A 20,961-nucleotide genomic window follows, 5' to 3' on the forward strand; every position below is an offset into this window, starting at 1 on the left:
TGGTGATGGGATGGAGAGATCATTCTGTGGTTGACAAGGAAGTGCACTAGAGCTTGAGGTTTGATTGTTGAAGGTATTTGGTGGTCCGAATTGGGCAAAGAGAGCTTGTATAGTAGAGTTTAGATCGGCAAGTGCTTTCTCCATGGAGGTTTGGGGGTGGATAGGAGGGTTCATTTGGCTCATAAGGTGGTTGGTATGGTGGATACGGGTTAGGGTCATATAGAGGTGAATGGTGGAAAGGAACTTGTGAGTATGGTGGTTCAAAGTTGTGTTGAGGAGGTTCATAGGCATATGATGGGGTCCATCATATCTATCATCTTGGTATGCCCCCTGGAATGGCTCTTGACTATAGTAAATTGGTGGATGTTGGTTGTCACGGAAGGGTCCACCATAGGTATGCATCGTGGAATGGTCTTTATCTGTGGTACTGTGGAAGGTGTTGTTACCGGAAGGGTTGATCAGATCCTCGTGGCTCCTTCCATCTCTGATTGTTTTGACCTTGATGCATATTCCTGTTATAATTTCCATTCCTTGCAACAACAGTGGAACCAAACTCAAAGCGAGAGGGCTGAAAACTCATAATAGTAATTAAAAATTAAAAACGAAAATAAAAACAAATTTTAAATTAAAAGGTTATTTGAATTTTGAAATTTGAAATTTAAATATTGAATTTTGAAATTTGAAATTTAAATATTGAATTTTGAAATTTTATTTTTGAAATAAGATAAGATAAGATTTTGAAAATGATACGATTTTTGAAAAATATTTGAATTTTGAAATTTAAATTTTGAAATTTTAAATTTTGAAATTTGAAATTTGAAATTTGAGTTTTAAATTTTGAATTTTTGAATTTAATGAGGAAAGAGAAAAACAATAAAATGATACTAAACTTAAAAATTTTTTTAGATCAAAACGATGAAAATAACTAAGAACAACTTGAAGGTCAAGATGAACACGAAGAACAACTTGAAGATCAAGATGAACACCAAGAACAAATTTTTTGAAAAAAATTTTTAATAACTAAATAAAAACCAATAACCTCTTAATTTATGAAAAAGCAAAAATAAAAACAAAAATAAAAACAAATAAACAAGCAAAAGAAAATATTTACATTAACCAATAATAAGGCACACGTTTGCAATTCCCCGGCAACGGCGCCATTTTGAAGAACTGAAGATTGATGGTTTAGAAGTTATAGTAAACTCTCGTTGCAAGTATAGTTACTAAACCAACCAATCAACCTTTCTTACAAACGTTTTGGTTGTCACAAGTAACAAACCCCTTTAAAATTGATAACCGAGTATTTAAACCTCGGGTTGTCTTCTCAAGGAATTTCAGGGAGGTGTTCTTATTATTGGTTATGAGTCTTGTAAATTGGGGGTTTTGAAAGTAAGGAAGAAGTATGTTAAATAATAAGAAAAATAAAATAGTAATAATAAAATAAACTCTTGGCAAGGTATTAGAACTGGAAGTCCTATCCTAGTTATCATTATCAATTGTGATGAGAATTGGATTTTTCTCCCACCTTATTAACCTCTAACTATGAAGGTAAGTTAAGTGGATGAATTAATTTTTGAATCCTCAAGTCCTAGTCTTTCCTTGGGAAAGGCTAGAGTTAGTGGAACTCGAATTAATTCTTGAAAAATTCCAATTTTCAGTCAACACCTCGAGTTTGATAACTCAAGCGTCACCAATTACTTAACTAGAGCCAAAAGGAAGAAAATATCTAAATTAAATTAAAAGCATTCATAAATAGAATAAAACAATCATAAACTGAAATACCTCAAAATATATTAAATAGAACATTCAAATCTTAACATGGGAAAGTTCATAAGCTAACTTGGAACATTAACAAGTAAGAGAATTGGAATAATTAAAAATAGAAGAGAGACATTAATTAAAGGAAAATATTGGACCTGGTATTGAAGCAATAAAATTAAAAGGAATCCTAATCCTAAATCCTAAGAGAGAGGAAAGAACCTCTCTCTCTAAAAACTACATCTAAAACTAAAAATTATGAATTATGAGCTTATTCTCATGAATGAATAGATTCCCCCACTTTATAGCCTCTAATCTGTGCTTTCTGGGCTGAAAACTGGGTCAGAAACAGCCTAGAAATCGCCCCCTGCAATTTCTGTTACGTTCAGGTCGCGGGAAAGTGACGCAGGGGCGTCGTCCACGCGTCCGCGCGGATTGAAGTTCGTAGATGCGACGTGGGCGTGTCATTCACACGTTTGTGTCACCTATCTTTGGAGCAGATATAGCAAATTATATATCGTTGCAAAGTCCCAGACGTTAGCTTTCCAACGCAACTGAAACCGCATCATTTGGACCTCTGTAGCTAAAGTTATAGCCGTTTGAGTGAGAAGAGGTCAGGCTGGACAGCTTAGCAATTTCTCCAACTTCTTGTATTCCTTCCACTTTTGCATGCTTCCTTTCCATCCTCTGAGCCATTCCTGCCCTGTAATCTCTGAAATCACTTAACACACATATCAAGGCATCTAATGGTAATAAGAGAGGATTTAAACATAGGGAACTTAAGGCCAAAGAAGCATGTTTTCAATCAAAGCACATAATTAGGAAGGCAAGTGTAAAACCATGCAAATAGTATGAATAAGTGGGTAAAGAGTTGATAAAAACTACTCAATTGAGCACAAGATAAATCATAAAATAGTGGTTTATCAGTGTGTTAAGTGTTTTTCAGGTTTATAGGGCAGGAATGGCTTAGAGGATGGAAAGGAAGCATGCAAAAGTGGAAGGAACGCAAGAAAATGATGTATTGAGAAGCTGGCAGCGACGCGTACGCGTGACATGATACGTACGCGTGACCAGGATTTTTTCAAGTGACGCGTACGCGTGGGCGACACGTACGCGTGACAAAGCATCACGTGCTGCAGATATCAGAAAACGCTGGGGGCGATTTCTGGGCTGTTTTTGGCCCAGTTCCTAGCCCGAAAACACATATTAGAGGCTGCAGAGTGGGGGAATCAATGATACACACTTCATACACACAATTCTTACGTTTTAGATGTAGTTTTATAGAGAGAGAGAGGCTCTCTCCTCTCTCTAGGTTTTAGGATTTCTTTTAGTTCTTCTCAATTTCAGATTTCTATCTTAGTTTAATTTAGTTTTCTTCTACTCTTAGTTGTTTTAGCACTTTAGTTATCTACTTATCTTATTAATTCTTTTATTTTGCCCATTTAGTTTATGAACTCTTATGTTACTCTCAATCCCCTTTTTAATGCAATTTTATGCTTCATGTCTATGGCTTCTTTATTTAATTGTTGGTTGTTGATTTGTTGCAATAGTTAGTCTTAGGTTTTATTATTCCTTGTTAATTTTCTATACTTTTATTTTGTGCCCACTAAGTGTTTGATAAAATGCTTGGTTGGACTTTAAATTAGTTTTTTTTATGTTCTTAGCTTGGATTGAATAAATTGGAGACTCTTGAGTTATCAAAGTCTCTTGTTGATTGGTGATTGAAAGTTGCTACTCGACTTAAGCTTCACTAACTCTAGTCTTTGATTAGGACTTGTGAACTTAAGTTGATTTTTACTCACTTGACTTACCTTCAATTGTTAGAGGTTAACTAAGTGAGAGCAAAAGGCAATTACCATCACAAGTGACTATGATAATGGGGATAGGAATTCCAACTATCAATCCTTGTTAGGACTTTTCTTATTTGTTAGTTTCTTTACCTGTTATTTACATTCCTTGCTTATTAAACTCAAAACCCAAAAATACTTTTTCATAACCAATTATAGGTACACTTCCTTGCAATTCCTTGAGAGACGACCCCAGATTTAAATACTTCGGTTGATTTTTATTGAGTTTGCTTAAGTGACAAACAAATTAAATTTGATTGAGGTTTAATTTTCGGTTTAGATCTATACTTGCAACGCAATTATTTTTGTGAAATTCTTTACCAACAAGAGAAAACACAAGCATACTCACATTCAACATTTTCCATCATTATTCATTTACCACACTCATTCATAATCACTTTTCATTATTACCAATTCTCAAACAATGACCCGGAGCAAGCGGGATGTAACACCCTACCACACTGAGCTTTACGCTTAAGTCGTAAAATAGAGGTGGTGTGATATTACGACCTCTAAAATAAAATGTGTACATATAATAGCAAAAGGATTATAATATACTAGGAGCCTTGAAGAATAGAGGAAATAAAAATCGCGAAATAAAAGCGCAACGCTCAAGAAACAAGTTAACTTGCGTGCTAAGAAAGCTATAACCATCAAATGTAAGATTATAAAAGTAGGGATTGTGTGCCAAAGATACAAAATAACAAGCTCCTAACTCAGCCTGCGAAGTCAAGACTGGCCAGAGAATATTTACACATATATACATACATATCCAAAATCCAAATGTACATAAACAAAATCCTGTCTCTCTATAAACCTCTAAGAGAATAAAAAAGAATAAGTTATGTGGAGAGAAAGCTAAATGCATATATATACATCATTGCATAACAAAAAAACTCAGTAACCACTTCGCTTCAGGTATCCAGACGCCTAATGAGATGCCTCTCAACCTGCATCTGAAAAACAACAACATAGTATGGAATGAGAACCGGAGGTTCTCAGTATACTAAAGGTGCCACACACATAATATATAAGGTTCTGGGAACGCTAGAGGCAACCCTAGAATGCCGACACTCAGATTACATTGCTTAAAGTATTAAACAGAAGCCATAAAAGGTGGTTTTTTAAGAGTATCTAAACCTGACTTGACTTAACCTTAAATCTAAATCCCATACTGCCATTCCTCCATACCTCCACCTCCATTAGTGTTTCACAGACAGTTAAACAAATAAAAGTAAGCACAAGAAGGTTACAAATACAGCAGGTAACAGTTATACATTTAGCATGGCAAATACACTTAGGCACACCCAGTTAATGCACAAGCAAGTAATTCAAGTAATATTCAAATGATGCATGCCTGTCCTATGGCTGATGAGGCTCATCTGCCGGTTATCCAGCCAACCCGACAAGTCCGAAAACCTTAGACTGTCCCTCGACGTGCATCCCCAAGAGTCTATGCATAGTTTTTCTCAAATAATCAATATTGCTCAATGGGGGTTAACATTCTCGGGAATTTATAGTGCCCGGTCACCCTTACGTCGTAGAGTCAACAGAGTATCAAGTTTTCAACCTGGTACACGTGGTGGCAAGCCACGAAACTTTATCCAGGGAATCTCGTATCTCAGATCATTTAAATTCATAAGCCATATAAATAATTCAATTATAATTCATCAACATCCATATCATTCTCAATCGCATCTCATTCATCATCATACATCAATCATACTCAATCATTATCCTTCATTATCACACCTCCCATTCTATTCATCAATAGTTCCAATTCAAAACATAATTCATTCTTTTCTAAATGAATCAAACTTAAAACATACTCATCTTCTTAATAACTCAAAATCAAACCATATAACCTTTGAATCTAAATCTTTTTAAATAATCATCTAAACAAAATCTCTAATTTTTATAAAATTTCAGCAGCATCTCCTCTAAAACTTGGACTTTTCCACCCTTTTCGGGTCCAAATCTGCATTATTTTCAATTCAACATACCATTCCTCATCATCATAACAATCACCACAATAAATCTACCTCAGTTCAACAATTATACTCATACAATATTCAAATCCATCAACCAAAATTCAACCAAGAATCATAGTTCACAAATCCTAGGCTTTTAACACAAAATACCCTTTCTCATTATCACAACAACCTCCACAATAGTTATACCTCAAATCAATAATTTACCAAATCACCAATTAATCAACAAGCACCAAACCAACCATGTTCATCAACAAGATACTAAGTATCAAATATACACATACAATCTAACTTATCCTATGGTCATCTAGCCTAAGTTTTCACAGAACATTATATATTAAATACAAGAAACCTAAACCATACCTTGGCCAATTTTCCACGTATTATCCAAGGAAATTTACTAAGATAAACATAGCCCTCAAAAGTCCAATAAAACAGCTTCCTCCAAATCCCGATATTCAAAATTTCAAGCTCCAATTATTTATTCACAACCTAGTACACATTCATAACACATATATACCCAATTTAATACTCAAAGCTCAAATTTAGTAAAATTAAAATAGAATTATGGTATCCTCACCTTATCCAAGCTTCACATAAGCAAGAGTGAATATTTTCCTTAAGCTAATTGGATCCTAAAACATCAAAGAGCAAAGAAATTCAATACCTCCACTTAATTTTTCAAAAATTGGGGAAGAAGAGGCTGAGGGTGAATAAGCAGGTTACCTATGAAATTGTTCCGATATAAATGTAGAGCACGACACGGTGGTCGCGTGGTCGTAAACGGTGCGGCGATCGGAGCTCGGACGGCGTAGTTACGGGATTTTGAAATCACCATAAGGGTTGGAAGTAGCTTTCGTTCTTCCCCTCCCTTTGCTTGCTGCAATGTAACTAATGGAGGAAAGGGGAAAAGTGGGTTCACTTAATGTCCTATTGGGCTGGTTTTGGCCCACAGGCCTGGTTTAGGTCCGGTTCGGCTCGTTCGGTCCAATCTTGGACCGATTTCTTTAAAATTAGTGTCAAAATTCTCATTTCGACGAGCTCTATTATATTTTAATATAATATTCGCATTTTTAATCTTCTTTATTAAAAAATTAATTTATCGACTAATTATTTACTAATTTATCGGGGTTTACACGGGACGAACTACGACCCTTGCTACTACCCAGGTATGACAAATACACATTCATTCAAAACTCCATAATTAAGCTCATTTATCATAATTTTCCTTCCCCATCTCATACCCGGAGCAAGTGGTCAACACCACTGCCTACTACCCGGGCACACGTCACATTCATTTCCAAACCATCATTTACGCACTTCCTTAATTAATCATAATCATTTAATCATTAATCATATACATTTACATACTCTGCCATAATTCAATGCTTATTACAGCCATCTGGCTCATAACATACACAACACTTTCATCATCATCCTCAACAACTCATACAATCATTATTACTCATCATTCATCATTGATTCTCATTTTACTTCATCCACAAGATACCACATGTCCTAACTTCTTTTCATTACTAGGAATACTATAAAGATTTAGAACTTAGAGGATGAAAATGGAGGCTTAGAAGTCTGAAATTTGGTTTAAAAGACTCAAAAATCAACTTTTGCTGAAAATAGGGTCACGCGTGCGCGTCGCCCATGCACACCGCGTGGAAGTCAGAAAAATAAAGTGACGCATGCGTGTCGCCCATGCGCACGCGTAGATGGCAGAAAATTATGGTGACGCGTGTGCGTCAGCCACGCGTATGCGTGGATGCGTTTTGTGCTCCTCGCACAAAACCAGCACAATTCCAGTGCAACTCTCTAAATTTTCTACGGGGCATTTGCATCAGTGCATCGACGCGTATGCGTTGGCCAGGCACACACGTGGGTGAGTAAAAATCGAGATTGACGTGTGCGCGTCGGCCACGAGTGCGCGACGAAGCACGATTTTCCAAAATTTTTACTAAGTAAAAAAGCTGCAGAATTATATTTTCAAACCCCAAACTTCCAACACACATAACTTCTTCTACAAAATTTTTTTTCAACCAATTCTGAACCGTTGGAAAGATTGTTTAATAAACTTTCATAAAAATCCAATGTTGAAGAATTTCAAAAGTCTGTGGACTGAGTTACGGACCGCCAAAGTTGGTCAAAAATCAGTTTTTACCCAAAAATAGAAATCACCAATTTTTCCAATGTTCACAAGCCAAATTCATTTACACTCATCCAAATGGCCACAACCTAACCACATTCACATAATTACACTCAACCAAAACCAAACCTACATCATCTACACAATTTCACCCAAAACTATCAAATTCGACACCTCAATTCTTCAAACCTTATTATTCAATAATCAAACCAATTATTCACACATTCAATATCTAAAATCCATCCAATCTCTTATATAATCACACAATACACACATCAACTTACCTTCCTTACCTCTTTCCGACCTCCAGCCCAAGATTCACGGCCTCCGGTCCAAATTCACAATTTAAATACATATTCCACAAGGCAACATTCATTATCCAATTCATCAAATTCTCAATACACCAAACATATGAATTCACACAATTCTCAACCCAATCATTAATTCATATTATATATCAACTATGCATATTAGTACCAACCATTTACATAATCCAAACTTATCCTAGGAGCATCTAACCTAGGAATTCTCATCACACCACATGGTACTTAGATGAAACTTAAACCGTACCTCTTGTAGCCAAATTAATTGAGCTTCTTCTTGGAAGTCTCCACCAACCCTTAGCTCCAAGCCTCACCAAAGTTCTACAAGCAATACCAACCTCCCAATTGTGCACCAAAATCACCCAATACACTAACATAACTAATTTCACGTATATACATTAACCTAGGGTTCATGAAAATGATAAATCACAAGGTTTGAAGGGTTTCTTACCTTAACCCACTGAAGTTTATGATGAATATCACCCATGGATCATACTAGAGCACTCCTAAATAACCAAAATCACAAGATTTCCTCAAAACCCAAACTAAATTCGAAATATAAGAGGAAAATTGAAACTGGGCAGAGGAGAGTTAGATACTCACCACAAAACTTAGTTAGACTTGAAGAGGAGGAGAAGGGCAATGTGTGGCTATAAACGGCTCGTCAATCAGAGTTCTGTAGCTCAAGTTATGGTGATTTGAAGTTGGAACTAGGATTATATTTTCTCCTTTCTTCTCTCTTCTCTCAATTTTGGCCCTCACCCACTAAATGGGAGTTGTGGCTACTGAATGGCCTTAAGTTAATACTTATATATACTGGGCTTGGGTCTACTTGGGCCCAATTCACTTGATTTAGTCAGTTGGCCTAATTTTGGGCCAAAACTTTTAAGATTAGTGCTTTAAATTGCATTTTAAATATTTCTACCTTTCCTAATTATAAATCCTAATTTTTTAACCTTATTTACTTATAATCAATTTTTTCAGCTACAGTACCAGACAGATATCAGCCGGTACTGCCAGTCAAAATTCCAGTGCGCATTTTTATGCAGAAAACTATGTTTTCCGACTCAGAAAAATCTACTGAGTCCAAATATCATATTTAAATTATCAAATTTTGATTGCTAGATTTTCTAACAATGTTCACTCCTATTTAATTTATTATTTAATTAAGTACAGTTTGATTGAGTTTTACAAAAGCCACTACTCTATTATTGGAGTTTCTAATTAAGTAGCTTTGCAGTCTGAAATAATTCCATCAAACTAACTCTAATTATTTTCTAGCATTTTTTGATGAAGTTCGTATTATAACCATAAACTATCAATACTATTGTAGCTAATCTCACATTAATTATTATTATTAAACTATAACATAAGGTGTTTGCTACGGTATGATGATAAATTCATACGTACCGATATGTTTAAAATATGGACAAATAGTAACAAGCCACGTAGAATTTATTTTTCACATCAGCATTTAATTTTTTCTTTTTTAAATATATATTATATCAGCACTTTTACTAATATACCCCTTTAATTAAATAAAAATAAAAATATATTTTTTATTTAATTTTATAAAAAAGTCTTAAACATCCTTATTTTATTTGATTAGACAAAAAAACCCTTTTAAATTAATCAAATTTTAGAATTCAATTAATCCTAATTTTATAGTTTCAATTAATTTAAACAACAAAACAAAAAACATATAAAAAAACAAAAATCAATCGTTCTTCCTAATCATTCATCCCCCTCTGAAGCAAAGAAAAACATATAAAAAAATAAAAAATCAATCTGTTCTTCATCTTCTCCTAATATCATTCGTGCCCCCCTCCCCTCTGAAGCACAGCATACCAAAATGGCAAAATCCTAATAATAATTGACTGCATTGACCTCGATAGCTATCCACCCACGAAATTTAAAGAACCTAAAGGAGAAGGAAGGCTAAACCACTCAATTGGGCAAACGCTGCATCTTTCTCCTCTATGGAAGTTCTTTGAATATCCGTTCGCCCTCCATCGTCGTGCCCCATCCAGCCATCATCGTCCAGCGCCTCTCCCTTTCTGGTAGCCACCGCGTCTTCCTCCACTCCTCCCTGCACTCTACCACTCTCTGTCTGCATCATCAAGAATGGAGCCTCTGACTCAGGTTGGTTCTTGATTTTTTTTGGTCTGATTTTCACTGCTTCTATTTGTTTTTCTGTTCTGTTCTTGAGTTAATTTTATTTTCTTAAGAAGCTAATTTTGCGCTGAATCAATTGATTGAGAACTGAAATTAGTTTTGGTGTTAATGTATGAGGATAGTTTTGTTCTTTTGTTCCTCTTTTAATTTTCATATAATTGTTGAGTTATTATGTTCTGTATTCTGATTTTGTTCTTGTGTTAAAAACCAATAAGTAAGATATGCAAGTGTACTGTTTGCCAAATTAGAAGTGAGAGTATCATTGGATTATAAATATGATACACTTAGATTATCATTGTGATATGTATGTGAAGTGTAATTACTCAAGGCTATTCTCAATTGGATAGCGTCACACCTCTCTGTAACTCAGGAGCTGAAAATACCCGTTAGTATTGGACTATTCTCTATTGGTGGACACGTGGAGAAAGAAGTTGAAATCAAGGAGATCTGCCACAGTGCTAGGATTTGAGGATCCCACCCAGGACATGATGATTTTGTAATAGGTTGATGGTATTAATAGGAGAATAAGATATCAGGAAGGGTGTGTTTAGTTGATGTGAATGGTCGCCCTTTCCCTCTTATTTTTCTTCAATACTTCGGTTTCTTTTCTCCCTACTTGAGCAATTGAGACCCAATTGGCTCTACTTCTTTTCCCTTGTAAGAAACACATCACTGATAATACTAGTATAAAGAATTACATCTTTCTTATTGCTTCCTTTTCTATTTACTTTTCTATGTTCCTTACTTGGAGAGTGAGTATTTAATGCGTATCTAGTGAAAGAGAAAGCTGTTTGTGTACCTAGATAATTCGAATATTTATGATTAAGGTTTGATCAAGAAATTGGAAGTGTTTGATGGGCTTGCAATGTCAATTGAAAATGGCCACATTGATACTGCAGAGTGTAACGGCCTAGCCTCGAAGAAATGGCACTTTTTCGGGATCAAACATAATTTTTATGGAATTTTTAGGAATTTTAGTGCATATAAGCACCTCCACTGCACAGGTGCTGCGTCATCAAGCTGCTGAGTCAGCAGCTTGACTGCACCAGACACCTCTCCTAATCTATGCAGGCACGTCGCAAAAAGTTGCGTTTTTGAGCCACTTCGGGCCGCAATTTCGAAATTCTGATTTCCGTGATTAGTCTCATTGTGACGAGCCCGTCTCGAATTTCGAGAGAAAAATTATATTAATATAATATTCATATATTATTATTTTATTCGGAATATTATATTATTATTTCTTCTACTGTGGTTAATGTTGATCTATGTTTAGTAATATAATAACTGAGGTAGAAATCTACCGGTAATGGATAATACCGGCATTCTTAGATGAACTTAGCAATGCTAATGCTTCATCATATATCTCTTATCCTCATGATTATCATGTTACTAGTATCATTTATACTAGTAAAGCTCATGCTTATCCTTTAGTAGTGTAATCTGATGTATCTAGTTTTAGTAATTATCTCCAGAATGATATTTTATTATTAAACTCTTATGAGTCAGCACCCAGTGACACGTGGCTCTCCCAGAGTTAGCCACCACATGTTTCCTTTCTTTCTCTCCAAGCCAAGCTTTCTTAAGGAAAAAGTAAGAAACACTTGTATTCTAATACATCTAGCTTTAGTAATTATCCTTTCTTGAGATATTTTTACACCAAACTTTAGGATAATGCTTATCCTAACCCACGGTATCCTAGGCATCATCATTACTATCATTTTTCTTCCTAAACAAGCTAGAATTCCATGAGAGAAAATCAAGAGAACTTCCATGAACACCTGAGCTTCAACCTCTGTTCTTTCTCAAACTAAAACCCCTATCAAAAATCTAATCCGACCAAAATGTTCATCTCTTCCTCCTCTTCATTTCTATGACAATTTTTAAGGAGTAAATCAAGGTATGATGGCTGCTTCTCCTCCTTGAAGTTTCAGCCATGGTGGAAACTCAAGCTAATGGTGTTTTCTTCATGTTTTCTCTTCGGATCTCTTGTTCAACCACCATAGGCTCTAAGTAAACGTGATTTCTAGCTGATTTAAGGTGAGAATAAACTTCTTTTCATCATCATGAAGCTTCAGTCTTCATGGTTCATATGGTTCTAAAGTTGTTTTTGATGTTAAAATAGGCGTAAAAGTGTTTTTGGAAGCTTGTTTTTGGCTCAACTTTTGGCAGCAGCAAAGGAGGTAAGGTTTGGTAAATTAATCAATGATTGGTTGTGTTCTTGAAGTGTTAAATCAGATCTTGTTGCTTGAGGCTTGATTTTGAGTGTTTGTGTGATGGTTTGATCATGAGATCTTGTTGTTTAATGCTTGAAAATCATGTTTTTGATGGTTCTGAAGTTGTTGTTGTTGCTGCTGGAAAACGTGCCTTTCCAGCCATGAAATTCATGATATTTGATGTGTTTTTGATGTGTATTTGATGGCTGAAACGTTGCTCTTTGGTTTGGTCAAAATCAGGTAAAAATCGGTTACCGAAAAGTTTGAAAAACTGGTTGAAAATCAAGCTGAAATCTGATGAACTTTTGGAAAAATATTTTTGGTCTTTGAAGGACAAGAAAACATTGGTTTTGATGATTTTGGGGTCAAATTATAATTATTAGAAAGTTAATTAATAGAAAGTTGAGAGACCAAAGTGCAAATATTAAAAGTTAAGAGGTCAAAATGCAATTTCCAAAAAGTTCAGGGGTCAAAATGCAATTTTTGAAAGTTGAATAAAATATTATTATTTTAATATTAAAACATTAAAAGTATTATTTTATTAATAATATTATTTTATTAATAATAATAAAATATTGACAAAAAGGCAGTTTTCTCTAAAAGCTTTAGGAAAGCAGTTTTGAGTCTAGAATTTCCTAATTGTCTTTATTAAATACCTAAGAAAAGATATAAGAAAGGGTATAGAAGTATGTAAAGTAATGAAACAAGATTTAGAAGCTTGTAATTATGTTAAAAAGAGAGGGAGTTAAAAGCTAAATAGTAGTGTGCTGTTGTAATGTTGTGATGTATACAGAGAATTATGAAATGGGATTACTGAGATGTTGTGATGCATGATTTATGATTGTGAAAAGATGATAAAGAAGATAACAAGTGCAGAATAAAAAGTCAAAGAGAACAGAGGAAAAGAGGATAAAGATAAAGAGTTAAGTCTTATGGCATGATATTCTATTGTATGTTCATCTGCTGCTTTTCTATTGGCCCTAGAGGTCCTGTAGGCCAAAGTTCACCTACAGAGCATTATTATTCTTGTAGACCGAAGTTCACCTACAGTGAATATCAATTGTGTATCTCAAGGTGTTACTCTTGTAGGCCGAAGTTCACCTACAGAGAGTTGTGATACCTGTAAGCCGAAGTTCACTTACAGGGGGCACCATTTCTGTAAGCCGAAGTTCACTTACAGAGGTTCCATTTCTATAGGCCGAAGTTCACCTATAGAAAGTTGTTGTGTTGTGATTGAACTATTCCTGTAAGCCGAAGTTCACTTACAGGAGTGCTATTTCTGTAGGCCGAAGTTCACCTACAGAGATAAAGCCATATCTAGGACTAGTTCCTAGGTAATGTCGGGCTGCAGGGTGTAAACCGACACGTGAGCTCATGGCCTGCATAGGACAGACATGCATCATACTTGGTTGTGCATTTTCTCTGTTATGATTGTTGTATGAATGTGTGATTTCTTAATTTGTATTCTATTCTTTGTGTCTGTATTTTATTTTCTTGTATTCTTTGTTGTGTTCTGCTTTCTGATTTCTTAATTTCTTTATTTATCTGTATTTCCTATTTACTGCTTTTCTGTATTCTACTATTTGTCTGCTAAGCAACTGATAAACCACTATTTTATGGTTTATATTGTGTTTAATTGTGTGGTTTTATCATGATCCTTACCCACTTATTCATTAATTTAGCATGCATTTATATTTCCTTCCTGAAATTATTACATGATTGAAAACTGCTTCCTAGGGACTTTTAATTATGCATTTTAATTCTCCTTTATTCCATTCGATGCCGTGATCTGTGTGTTAAGCATTTCAGGCTTTATAGGGCATGAATGAGTTGGAGATTAGAAAGGAAGCTAGCAAAATGGAAGGAACACAAGAAATTGAGGAGATAACCAGCGAGAAGTGATGCGGTCGCATGGCTCACGCGACCGCGCGAAAGAGGAGAAATCGCAGTGACGCGGCCGCATGGCTCACGCGACCGCGCGGAATGGAAAAGCACAAGCGACGCGGAGGCGTGGACGACGCGAACGCGTGGCAGGGAAAAACGCGAATGACGCGTCCGCATGGATGACGCGATCGCGTGACATGCACGATCTGCATAATCTGCAGAATTCGTTGGGGGCGATTTTGGACCCTATTTTGACCCAGTTTTCGGCCCAGAACAACAGACTAGAGCCAGAGAATATCCAGAAACCAAAGGCAACATTCATTCTATGCAGTTTTAGTTTTAGATCTAGTTTACTCCTCCTCTAGGTTTTCTCTCTACACATTCATAGTTCTTAGGATTTAATTTTCGATTGCTCTTTGCATTGGGACACTGAGAAGAGTTATTACCTCATCAAGACTTCGTCATTCTAGTTCGTTTTCTTTACTTGGTTTACTCTTCTATGTTCTTTGCTTTGTTTAATTTTACCATTGGAATATTTTTAGGATTATTTAATACAAGGATCACTTTTATTTTTAATTGACTATTTTGATTTTTATTTACAATGTCTTTCTTTAATTCCTTTTCATATGCTATGAATTTTACATTCACAATGAGCGAGTAGTTCCCTAACTTGATGGGGAGTTGATTGAAAGGAACCCTTGAGTTGGAAAGCTTAAAAGAAAAATTGTAATTGGGTTTATGGTTGGATTGCCTTCTAGTCACTAACACCAATCTCTTTTAATTAAGTGGATTGCAACTTGTGAACAGACATAGCATTCCAACTTGTTTGACTTTCCCTTACCTAGTAAAGGATAACTAAACAGGACAACCTTTAATTGTCAATTAATCCTGAGAGTATTCCAACAATAATAGGGATTCCAACTAATCAACTCCCAGTCAAGGCTTTTATTTACATTATTCAAATTCACCAACTTAATTTCCTGTTTACTCAACTCAAACCTTTTTGAAAACATCTGATTGATAAAATAGCACACTTTTCTGCAACTTGTTGGGAGACGACCTGGGACTCATACTCCCAGTATTTTAATTTCAATTTTCTGTGACACCTTTTTAAATTGATAGGCGGATTTCTGGCGGATTAAGAACTATACTTGCAACGTATATATTTTAACAATTTTTAATTCGCTAATTTCTGCTAGCATCAATTTTTGGCGCCGTTGCCGGAGAGTTGCAATAGAGTGCTAAAGTTATTAATTAGAATTTATTTATTTTCATTTTATTTTATTTTGCTACTATGAGATGCATGTTTCTTTCGTTAAATGACGCATTCACTTCCTGATCCAAGCTTGCCAATATTCGATCCTGAAATTGAAAGGACTATTTCACGAATAAGGCGAGCTCGGCGTCGGTTAGTCCTCTCTGAGGGCGGATCTGAAACGTCAATTGAAGAAGAAACTAGTCCCCGTTCTACTGATTCGGTTGATTCATGTGCAGACGACATGGCAGAACCTAGGAGAATTACTATCCAGGAGGAAGGAGCCCCTGATTTTACAATGCAACCGTTTCAAGCGCATTGATGAGCGGATAATTTATACGCTTTTTGACATTGTTTTTAGTATGTTTTTAGTAGGATCTAGTTACATTTAGGGATGTTTTTAATAGATTTTGTGTTAAATTCACATTTCTGGACTTTACTATGAGTTTGTGTGTTTTTCTGTGATTTCAGGTATTTTCTGGCTGAAATTGAGGGACTTGAGCAAAAATCAGATTTAGATGTTGAAAAAGGACTGCTGATGCTGTTGGATTCTGACCTCCCTGCACTCAAAGTGGATTTTCTGGAGCTACAGAACTCGAAATGGCGCGCTTCCAATTGCGTTGGAAAGTAGACATCCAGGGCTTTCCATCAATATATAATAGTCCATACTTTGGCCAAGAATTGACGACGTAAACTGGCGTTCAACGCCAGCTTTCTACCCAAATCTAGCGTCCAGCGCCAGAAAAGGATCCAAAACCAGAGTTGAACGCCCAAACTGGCACAAAAACTGGCGTTCAACTCCACAAATGGCCTCTGCACGTGCAACACTTAAGCTCAGCCCAAACACACACCAAGTGGGCCCCGGAAGTGGATTTATACATCAAATACTTACTCATGTAAACCCTAGTAGCTAGTTTATTATAAATAGGACCTCTTACTACTGTATTTGACATCTTTGGATTACCTTATGATCCTTTGATCACGTTTTAGGGGGCTGGCCATCTCGGCCATGCCTGGACCTTCACTTATGTATTTTTAACGGTAGAGTTTCTACACTCCATAGATTAAGGTGTGGAGCTCTGCTGTCCCTCAAAGATTAATGCAAAGTACTACTGTTTTCTATTCAATCCTTCTTATTTCGCTTCTAAGATATCCATTCGCACCCAAGAACGTGATGAAGGTGATGATTATGTGTGACGCTCATCATCCTTCTCCCTTATGAACGCGTGTCTGACAAACACTTCTGTTCTACATGAAATAAGCTAGAATGAGTATCTCTTAGATCTCCTAACCAGAATCTTCGTGGCGTAAGCTAGAATGATGGCGGCATTCAAGAGAATCCGGAAGGTCTAAACCTTGTCTGTGGTATTCCGAGTAGGATTCAATGATTGAATGACTGTGACGAGCTCCTAACTCGCGATTGCAGGGCGTTAGTGACAGACGCAAAAGGATAGTAAATCCTATTCCAGCATGATCGAGAACCGACAGATGAATAGCCGTGCCGTGATAGGGTGCGTGAGCATATTATTCACTGAGAGGATAAGATGAAGCCATTGACAAGGGTGATGCCTCCAGACGATTAGCCGTGCCGTGACAGGGCATTGGATCATTTTCCCGAGAGATGACCGAAAGTAGCCATTGACAGTGGTGATGTATCACATAAAGCCAGCCATGGAAAGGAGTAAGACTGACTGGGTGAAGATAGCAGGAAAGCAGAGGTTCAGAGGGACGAAAAGCATCTCCATTCGCTTATCTGAAATTCCTACCAATGAATTACATAAGTATCTCTATCCCTATTTTATTATATAATATTCGAAAACACCATTATCACTTTATATCTGCCTGACTGAGATTTGCAAGGTGACCATAGCTTGCTTCATACCAACAATCTCCGTGGGATTCGACCCTTACTCACGTAAGGTATTACTTGGACGACCCAGTGCACTTGCTGGTTAGTTGTATCGAAGTTGTGACAATTATGAATTAAGATCAGAGCACCAAGCTTTGGAGCCATTACCAGGATTTGTTCGAGCCTGGAGATCACAATTTCGTGCACCAAGTTTTTGGCGCCGTTGCCGGGGATTGTTTGAGTTTGGACAACTGACGGTTCATCTTGTTGCTCAGATTAGGTAATTTTCTTTTCGTTTTGTTTTCAAAAATCTTTCAAAAATATTTTCAAAAATCTCTCATCTGTTTTCGAAAAAAAAATAAAAATGTTTTCAAAAATATATTTTTCTTCAAAATTTTTGAGAATGAATTCTAGTGTCTCATATAACATGTTTTAGCTTGGCTGGCTATTAAGCCATGTCTAATTCCCAGGATTTTGATTGAGGACTATGAATTCATTGCTTCCTTTTTCCCAAATATTTTCGAAAAAATTAAAAGAAAATACAAAAAAATTAGAAAATCATAAAAATCAAAAATATTTTTCTGTTTCTTGTTTGAGTCATGTGTCATGTTATAAGTTTGGTGTCAATTGCATATGCATCTTGCATTTTTTCGAAAATTCATGCATTCATAGTGTTATTCATGATCTTCAAGTTGTTCTTGGTAAGTCTTCTTGTTTGATCTTGATGATTTTTTGTTTTGTGTCTTTTCATGTTTATCATATGCATTCTTGAATTCTTAGTGCGCAAGCATTAAAGAATTCTAAGTTTGGTGTCTTGCATGTTTTCTTTGCATTAAAAATTTTTCAAAAATATGTTCTTGATGTTCATCATGATCTTCATAGTGTTCTTGGTGTTCATCTTGACATTCATAGCATTCTTGCATGCATCACATGTTTTGATCTAAAAATTTCATGCATTGCATAATTTTCACGTTTTCATAAAAATTCAAAAAAAAAATCAAAAAAATATCTTCCCCTTTTTCTCTCATCAAATTCGAAAATTTGAGTTGACTTTTTCAAATATTTTTAAAATCAAGTTGTTTCTTATGAGTCAAATCAAATTTTCAATTTGAAAATCTTAACTTTTTCAAAATCTTTTTCAAAATTCAAAATCTTTTTCAAAATTCATGATTATTTTCGAAAATTCCAAAAAAATAATTTTCAAAAACCTTTTTCTTATTTTATATCATAATTTTCGAAAATAACATAATCAATTAAAGTTTTGATTCAAAAATTTGAAGTTTGTTACTTGCTTGTTAAGAAAGATTCAAACTTTAAGTTCTAGAATCATATCTTGTGATTTCTTATGAATCAAGTCATTAATTGTGATTTTAAAAATCAAATCTTTTTCAAAAACTAATTTCTATCATATCTTTTCAAAAAAAAATATCTTCTTATCTTATCTTTTTCAAAATTTGATTTCAAAATATCTTCTCTAACTTCCCAACTTCTTATCTTTTCAAATTTGTTTCAACTAACTAACTAACTTTTTGTTTGTTTCTTAACTTTTTCAAAACTACCTAACTAACTCTCTCTCTCTCTAATTTTCGAAAATATCTTCCCTCTTTTTCAAAAAATTTCTTTTTTATTAACTAATTATTTTTATTTTTTATTTAAAAAAAAAATTTCGAAAAAAAATACTAACCTTTTTCAAAAACTATTTTCAAAAATCACTAACTCTTTTTCAAAAATTGTTTTCGAAAATTCACTTCCCCCTCTCATCTTCTTCTATTTGTTTATTGATGTACTAACATCTTTCCTTCAACTCTCCAAAAATCCGAACCCCCTCTCTCTCTCTGAGTTCAGATTTTCTTCCCTTCTTTTCTTCTACTAACACAAGGATCCCTATACCGTGGTGTAAAGGATCCATATTATTATTACTATTTTTTCTGTGCCATCTTCTTTGTCATATGAGCAGGAGCAAGGACAAAAACATTCTTGTTAAAGCAGATCCAGAACCTGAAAGGACTCTGAAGAAAAAATTAAGAGAAGCTAAAATACAACAATCCAGAGATAACCTTTCAGAAATTTTCGAACAGGAAAAGGAGATGGCAGCCAAAAATAATAATAATATAAGGAAGATGCTTGGTGACTTCACTGCACCTAATTCCAATTTACATGGAAGAAGCATCTCCATTCCTGCCATTGGAGCAAACAACTTTGAGCTGAAACCTCAATTAGTTTCTCTGATGCAGCAAAACTGCAAGTTTCATGGACTTCCATCTGAAGATCCCTTTCAGTTCTTAACTGAATTCTTGTAGATATGTGATACTGTTAAGACTAATGGAGTAAATCCTGAAGTCTACAGGCTCATGCTTTTCCCTTTTGCTGTAAGAGACAGAGCTAGATTATGGTTGGATTCTCAACCCAAAGACAGCCTGTACTCTTGGGATAAGCTGGTCACGGCTTTCTTAGCCAAGTACTTTCCTCCTCAAAAGCTGAGCAAGCTTAGAGCTGATGTTCAAACTTTCAGGCAGAAAGAAGGTGAATCCCTCTATGAAGCTTGGGAAAGATACAAACAGTTGACCAAAAAGTGTCCTTCTGACATGCTTTCAGAATGGACCATCCTGGATATATTCTATGATGGTTTATCTGAGCTATCAAAGATGTCACTGGACACTTCTGCAGGTGGATCCATTCACCTAAAGAAAACGCCTGCAGAAGCTCAAGAACTCATTGACATGGTTGCTAATAACCAGTTCATGTACACTTCTGAAAGGAATCCTGTGAGCAATGGGACGCCTATGAAGAAGGGAGTTCTTGAAGTTGATACTCTGAATGCCATATTGGCTCAGAACAAAATATTGACTCAGCAAGTCAATATGATTTCTCAGAGTCTGCATGGAATGCAAGCTGCATCCAACAGTACTCAAGAGGCATCTTCTGAAGAAGAAGCCTATGATCCTGAGAACCCTGCAATAGCAGAGGTGAATTACTTAGGTGAACCTTATGGAAACACCTATAACTCAACATGGAGAAATCATCCAAATTTCTCATGGAAGGATCAAAAGCCCCAACAAGGCTTTAATAATGGTGGAAGAAACAGGTTTAGCAATAGCAAACCTTTTCCATCATCAACTCAGCAACAGACAGAGAACTCTGAACAAAATGCTTCTAATTTAGCAAATCTAGTCTCTGATCTATCTAAGGCCACTGTAAGTTTCATGAATGAAACAAGGTCTTCCATTAGAAATATAGAAGCACAAGTGGGCCAGCTGAGTAAAAGGATCACTGAAATCCCTCCTAGTACTCTCCCAAGCAATACAGAAGAGAACCTAAAAGGAGAGTGCAAGGCCATTGACATAAGCGCCATGGCCGAACCTGTGAGGAGAGGAGAGGACGTGAATCCCAAGGAGGAAGACCTCCTGGGACGTCCAGTGATCAATAAGGAGCTTCCCTCTGAGGAACCAAAGGAATCTGAGACTCATCTAGAGACCATAGAGATTCCATTAACCCTCCTTATGCCCTTCAT

General features: G+C 35.7%; 1 non-coding gene across 1 annotated transcript; it reads right to left on the bottom strand.

Annotated features, from left to right (window-relative positions):
• Window positions 1–19,933: 19,933 nt before the first annotated feature.
• On the bottom strand, window positions 19,934–20,041 carry LOC148574655 (small nucleolar RNA R71). The gene has a single exon (XR_015905791.1). It is a non-coding gene; the product is annotated as a small nucleolar RNA R71 (small nucleolar RNA).
• Window positions 20,042–20,961: the final 920 nt, after the last annotated feature.

Source organism: Arachis ipaensis, chromosome B2 (genome assembly GCF_059453495.1).
Source record: "Arachis ipaensis isolate K30076 ecotype BB chromosome B2, ASM5945349v1, whole genome shotgun sequence".
Classification (NCBI taxonomy): domain Eukaryota; kingdom Viridiplantae; phylum Streptophyta; class Magnoliopsida; order Fabales; family Fabaceae; genus Arachis; species Arachis ipaensis.